Raw genomic sequence first — 7,438 nt, 5'->3', positions numbered from 1 at the left:
TACATAAACATGTGGCATAACCAGTGTTAACATACATTAACTTTTCTATAACCAGTGTTAACATACATTAATTTTTCCATCTAGTTTGAGGTGATTTGACAAACAACTAAAATTTAAGGGCTAAAAGAGACAAAAATAAATTGAACTGATGACTAAAACAACTTTTTTATTAAGTTGAAAGACAAAATAAGTCATTATACCTTACAAAAAAAGAAAAAGAAAAGAAAAGAAAAACCTTTCGTTGATACAAGATATGATGTTGGAGGTGATTTGCACAATGTGTTGAGAATCATAGTGTTGATTTAGAAGTATTTAGGGAATTATTGTCAGATTTAGGCAAAACATCGATAATGGAATGGAAAATTTGGCTTTCTTAGTGATGGAGGGAATTTAAATAGAATAAGAGCTTGGTGTGAACTTTTCTAGACAAGTGTCTTATTCTGTAGAGTTTGTAATAAGGTTATTAAAAATTTCACTAGGATGTGATGGGATTCGATCGAAGAGTTGATAGTTGACCGCTGTTAAATGTGTGAATGTTTGGACTAGAATTACTACAACAAAAAGTTATGTAATAAAGCAACGGTGTCCGCAAATATACGGGTCAAATTGTAATATAGTTTGTTTACAATGAAACATTTGGTAAGTATTCCGATGATCGTACTCAAGGAATTGCTGATTGGAGAAAATCACTATTAAATTAATTACAGAAAATAAATACTAATCTAGTCGAGTTTTGAATTAGTAGTGCAAATCCAAAACGATAATAGAATTAATTAATTACTTTAACCTAAACTAAGACTAACCCTAGACTAAAATTATTGAAAAGAAATTAACAATCAACGAAATCTCAAATAGGAGGTAGAAGATTAACTCGCTTTAGTGGTTGTAATTAACTTCAAAACTCGAGTTTTAGTGAATTAGCTAATAACTAAACAATTATTACCTCTCGACCTCTAACTGATTAATTAATCGATAAATACTCATTTATCTCTCTACATCGCTTTCTAAACCAAGATAAATTATGATTTACTCGGCAAATTTATTTCTCGACTTCGTTTTACCTAGATGACTTCCCAAGGGCATCAATCTTAAGGTTTAAGCATATATAATTTAAACCAACTAATTTTATGGGGAACCCTCGTTCTTCCGTTAATTACTCCTACATCCGCTTGTTAACCTTCCTAAACGATTTAGTTACGCATGAATCTAAATACTATTTTCCCTAGAAATAATTTAATCATGCAAAACACATAAATTAAATTAAAACAGAAAAAGATAGAAATTGATCCGTTTGATAAGTTGGATGTGCTCGGTTCCTCAGATTCCTTTAATATCTAGCGAGATATCGATGTTGACAAATGAGAAGTGAAAGAAAAAATACTAAAACGCTTAATAACAAAGGCTTGGACTCAAATCAAATCCAAGTTAGAACAAGAAATAAAAACTATTTGGAAAATAAAATAAAACCTAATTAAAATCCTAATTAAAACTAAGTCTACTAACTAAAACCCTAAGAATGGCCTCCAAAACGACAACCTTATAGCTTAGCATAAGCTTGCTATTTATAGGCAAAGTTAACTACTCAATTAGGTCAATTACAAGCCTTAATTAAGTTAAATCTAGATTGTGCGGACGAAGACACTCTTGATTAATTTTTGCCCTCCATCAGACCTGTGTCGCTATACAGGCTTATGCGTGTTGCAACACACAACTTTGAACTTGACTTTTGGATTTCGTTCAACTATGTTGCGGCCCTGGAAGCTCGTGTTGCGACTCGGTTGTCATTTCTAATGCTTTTGGACCTGAAAATCGGTGTCTTGCATACTTAATTAACTCGTTAAAACTACCTTAAGGCTCGTATTGGCCTAAGAGATCAACTAACTCAAAATTATGTGTAAAAATGCTTTTTTTTTTCAATAAATTAAATCTAAGCTACTAAAACTGGAAATACAATAAAATAACCTAAAATGACTTAAAACAAGCTCATTAAGTGCCAAAAAGTACCTAATTTACCAGTACAAATTGTGGAAGGTCAAAACCCCCCACACTTAACTCATTGCTTGTCTTCAAGCAAATAAGATAAAATTAAAAGGTAAATAAAAGAAAACACACAAGATGATAAAGTAATCGAGCATGTTTTGTATTCGTAATTGGATCGAAGTAATATAAACAAGATGATGTAGCTAAACACGTAATTCTAGCACGATATGTAACTGACTCATGACTTCTAATATTAGACAGGTTAGTTCACTAAATTACAAAGCAAACAAATCAAAGAATGTCAAGCATAGTGGTCCATCAAAACAAATACACAAATATACATTTATGCTCAAAGAAATATAAGTGGTATGAATTTTCAATTCTCAGTCCAATTTTATCCATGCAGTGTATCATCTAGGTCACATAGGACTTTTTGGCTTGTAACATTTTGCGGCTTAGGTTGGTTCAGATTTCAAGAATAGTCTCGACAAAACAGGTTAAGCATGAAAATAATTTAGCACATTATATTGTTTCCAATACTCCCCCAATGTACCAACTAGGCTCACCACCTTATATCCACTTCTCTCACCTTCCTTTTCGCTCATTCCCTAATGTACAATATAGTATTCCTGAGTACAATTATCTTGGTGAGTCTTTTGTGCAAAAATGAGTATTCTTTTTCTTTTTCTTTCTCTTTCTTTTCTTTTTACTCACTTTGCTTTTGCTTTTTCGAGATTTTCTCGTTTGACTTTTAGCCTTCACAAAGCTTTCATTCACTTGATTTTTTTCACTAAGGCACAAGTTTGCAAGAATTTTCTACTCACTATACTATACTATTCCTTAGTTTTCACTCTCAATTATATTTATTTTCTTTATTTTGAAACCTCCGTTATGTATCTACCTAACCATCAATATTAATGGCTTGATGTCTAAGTTCGTGCTGAGACCAAAAAGAAAGGTTTAAGAGATTATATATTAAGCTTATGGTTTCATTCATGATACATCAAGAAAATGGATTTAGGCTTAAAACAGAGTACTAGGAAATTCATGCATCGGGTCGGCTTTTTAGCTCTAATGTCTACCAAACAATGCCTTAGATCATCCTTAAGTATTTCAATACATGGATTCAATTAACCAATTTTATCAATTCTTACAACCTATTATTCAATTTACATTCATGCTTTTTCTGTATCTATTTATCATGTGGTATGCTTAACACACTTTAACCTATTCATAGTGTTCTAAATTGAACTAATTAGTCTAAAATTAGACAACCTAGAATCAATTATTATCAAACTAAATTTACAGTTTATACACACAATCCTATTTACATGCTCCTAACCAATCACTTGTATTTCTACAAGTTCGAGCACAAACAAAACACACAATAAAAAAATTTAACGAAAAAATAATAAGCAAACATTTAAAAATACTGAAAATATTAAATAAAAATTTGAAAATTCTATGTTACCCCTACACTTTGTTTGACACATTGTCCCTACTGTGCTCGAAAAATAATTAAGGAAAGAGATTACCCGTCTTGGCATGACAGCGCCACGATATTTGTAGGGTTACATCCCCCTTGCTTGTTTAGATCCGAAATGTAGTGCCATCCAAAGCGTGAAGTTCCTACACAAAAATAATAGGGTTTTTTTTGCAATAATAAACTTTAACTAAAATAAAAGATAAAAGAAAAGAAAACTAAAGTAATCCAAGTTTTTTATTACAACCTCAAAATTAAATTAAAGGCATTATTTAATTGGAGTCGAATGTCGTCACCTCTTCCTCTATCGCCTTCCTCTTACCTCTTCTCGCAGCAATGTTTGTTGCTAAGCGAGAAGTGAAAAAAAAAATACTAAAACGCTTAATAACAAAGAATTGGACTCAAATCGAATCCAAGTTAGAACAAGAAATAAAAACTGTTTGTAAAAGAAAACAAAAACCTACTTAAAATCCTAATTAAAACTAAGTCTACTAACTAAAACCTTAACAATAACCTCCAAAACGACAACCTTATAGCTTAGCATAAGCTTGCTATTTATAGACAAAGTTAACAACTTAATTAGGTCAATTACAAGCCTTAGTTAAGTTAAATTAGATTGTGAGGACGAAAACACCATTGATTAAATTTTGCCCTCCATTAGACCTATGTCACGACATAGGCTTATGCGTGTCACGACACTCAACTTCAAACTCTACTTCTGGATTTCGTTCAAATATGTTGGGACCTCAAAAGCTTATATTGCAACCCGGTTGTCGTTCCTAATGTGTTTGGCCCTGAAATAGGTGTCCCGTACATTCAATTAACTAGTTAAAACTAACTTAAGTCATGTATTGCCCTAAGAGGTCAACTAACTCAAAATTATGTGTAAAAATGTTCATTTTTACAATAAATTAAATGTAAGCTCGTTAAGTGCCTGAAATACCTAATTTGCCACTACAAATTATGGCAGGTCAATAGTAGAGTTATTAGAGGTTTTATTAGACTTTTACGTTGATATGATAGGAGAAGTTGATAAGTTCTCATCATATAAATGTAATTGTACACTTTTTTACTTAGATTTATGTAAGCTTTTAAGTAAAATATTGCATATAGTTGGATAATAAGAGTAGATTTCACGCATTGCATCATATTTACATTTTACATTGTTTTTAATTGTTTTTAGTTAAATTTTAGTTATTTTAAGTAATAATTACTTTAATAAGTGCTTTAGCTTGAATTTGGTCTAATTTGGCATGAAGAGTGAGTTTAAATACGAGTGGATACAAGATGAAGGCTAAAAAAAGAAAACCTGAGGGACTTGCGCACGTGCACCATGGCACGTTGGGTTTGCAGCAAAAGAAGGCCACGTTGTTTATCATTTTTTCTTGTCTGATTTTGTTAATTCAAGCCCAAGTCACATTGAGCCCTAATGAGGTCAACACAAGGCTATAAATAACCTCCCTTAAGCCTTAATTAAGTGTGCTGAAAAGAATCAACATTTACTTTTATGTTTATTAAGTTTTCTTTTAGGTTTTCTTGTTAGTTTTCTTTCAAATTAATTGTAGTCGTCATGCTAACATTTTCTCTAAGAAACGTTTGGGTTGAGATTAAACTTGTAACTTTCAATAAGATATTTTTTTTCTCTTAATCTCTTTTCAATTAGTTGTTCTAGATTGTTGTAATTATTCAACTAACCACTCAAGTAGTGTTGATGTAAGTTAGAAGTTAATGGGTTATTAATTGAAATCGTTTAGAGGTAAGTTTAAGTTAGGGGCAAGATTAATTGTGTTGGAAAAATCAGTTAATAAAATAGTTTTACAATTATAGTGGAATATTTAATTTTTTTTCAGTGGGAAAGTAAGTTCTCTCTATAAAAATTGGTAGAGATTGTAATTTCTAGAAAATAAAATTTATTCTAAGTAAATAAATTTCCACTAATTTCTGACAAAATAATGATAACTCAATAATCTATGAAGTGTGTTTTTAGGTCAACTAGTGCTCTCTATTTAAAGGGAGAGGTACAATATTCCTATTTGAACAAGCTCTTGAAAAGTAATATTTATTTAATAGAAAACACACTACCCTTTAACTAGAGTAGGAGAAGGCGACACACCCTCTTTATTTCTACTAGGGTTGCCGCCCGTCATGTTCATGAAAGATAGATTTAGGCCTCTCCTGTATTGGATCCAATTATATGGGTTTCCTAGACATTTAACTTAACATTTTATAATTTAATCCAACCTAATATTTATTTTATATTTTCCAAAATAAATATAATTTATTCAATTAATTAAATTAATCTCTCAATTAAATAATTTTCTCAACCCAAATCTAATTTTGCTAAAGTCATAACAAATTTACCTTAAAAGAATCTATGAAGAAATATATTTAATTTCCTTATTTAATAGATCCATATTGACTAATTAATTTAATTCCTATAATTAATTAAACAATAAATTGAAAAATCTTAAATTAATTCTCCGATAACTCTTTTACTTACCTATTACTTGATAATGGATGTGTACACTTACACAAAATGACGTGTTACAAGTTTTTAGCGCTGTTGTCGGGAACTGTTACTTTAATCATTATTTGTGAAATTATTCCTTGCAATTTGGTTTTTTATTTTTATTTTTTAATTAATTTTTTATTCTTTGTTCTTTATTTTTTTGTGATTATTTTAGGTCTTCTTGAGCATAGATCGAATCATCGATTTACTCCTTGTAGACCTTGAAACTAAGTTGAAATTTAGACAAAGAAGATGAGAAAGATTAGCCTAGAGACAAGCCGCAGAAATAAACCTTAAGAATCAAAATGATGTTCAAGGGAATGGAGCTGCTAATGTTCGTAATCCAATATTTATTGCTGATGATAGGGATCGTGCTATAAGGCAATATGTTGTGCCACTTTTTAATGAGTTAAATCTAGGAATTAGGAGACTGAAGGTTGAGGCACCGTAGTGTGAATTGAAGCCTGTGATGTTTTAAATGCTTTAAACAATAGGCCAATTTAGTGGAATGCCCATAGAATATTCACATCTTCACCTTCAGTTGTTTATGGAGGTGAACGATTCCTTCAAGATAATCAGTGTAACTGAAGACACATTGAGGTTGAAGTTGTTTCCATACTTGTTGCGAGATTGAGCATTGGCATGGCTTAATTCGTTGCCACCCAATTCAATTTCTACTTTGCAAGAATTAGCTAAATGTTTTCTAGTAAAGTATTTCCCACCTAGCAAAAATGCTAAGTTGCGGAATGAGATCACCACTTTTCAATAGATGGATGATGAGTCCTTATACGAAGTATGGGAAAGTTTCAAAGAGAATACCTTCACCACGAGATTTTGCATTGTATCCACTGGAAACATTTTAAATGGTCTCAACGCACGCACAAGGTTAGTGGTAGATGTTTCTTCAAATGGTGCTCTCTTATCTAAGTCTTATAATGAAGCTTATGAGATCATCAAGTGAATAGCTAGTAACAATTACTAGTGGCCGACAAATCGAGCAGCTTCAGGAAAATGAGTAGCCGGAGTGCATGAAGTAGACGCGCTCACTTACTCTTAACTTAGGTATCTTCTATTCTTCAATGTTGAAACAATTTACTACTAATGGTTTAAAACATGTTGTAGCTTAGCCACTGAGTCACTTTGATGTTATTTCCTACGTATATTGTGGGGACGATCATTCTTTCGAGAATTGTCCATCAAATCCCGAATCTGTTTACTACGTAGGGACGCAACACCAAAATAAAAGTGGACAAAGACCAGGGTCTAACTTCTATAATCCTTCATGACAAAACCATCCAAACTTCTCTTGGAAACAAATGAGCTGGACTGAACAACAACTACATGCAACATGGATCAAATCAACCTATTAGCTTCAATCAACAAGTTCAAAAAGCACCGTAAGTTGAACTTTCCAGTAATTTGGAGAATTTGTTGAAGGCATACATTGCTAAATATGATGCCTTGAT

The 7,438-nt window shown here is 31.6% G+C and overlaps 1 pseudogene; it reads right to left on the bottom strand.

The window, feature by feature from the left end:
• Window positions 1-6,709: 6,709 nt before the first annotated feature.
• Window positions 6,710-6,805, bottom strand: LOC121215743 (uncharacterized; annotated as a pseudogene).
• Window positions 6,806-7,438: the final 633 nt, after the last annotated feature.

The sequence above is a fragment of the Gossypium hirsutum genome, chromosome D03, assembly GCF_007990345.1.
Source record: "Gossypium hirsutum isolate 1008001.06 chromosome D03, Gossypium_hirsutum_v2.1, whole genome shotgun sequence".
NCBI lineage: Eukaryota > Viridiplantae > Streptophyta > Magnoliopsida > Malvales > Malvaceae > Gossypium > Gossypium hirsutum.
This window is presented reverse-complemented; position numbering and strand designations above follow the sequence as displayed.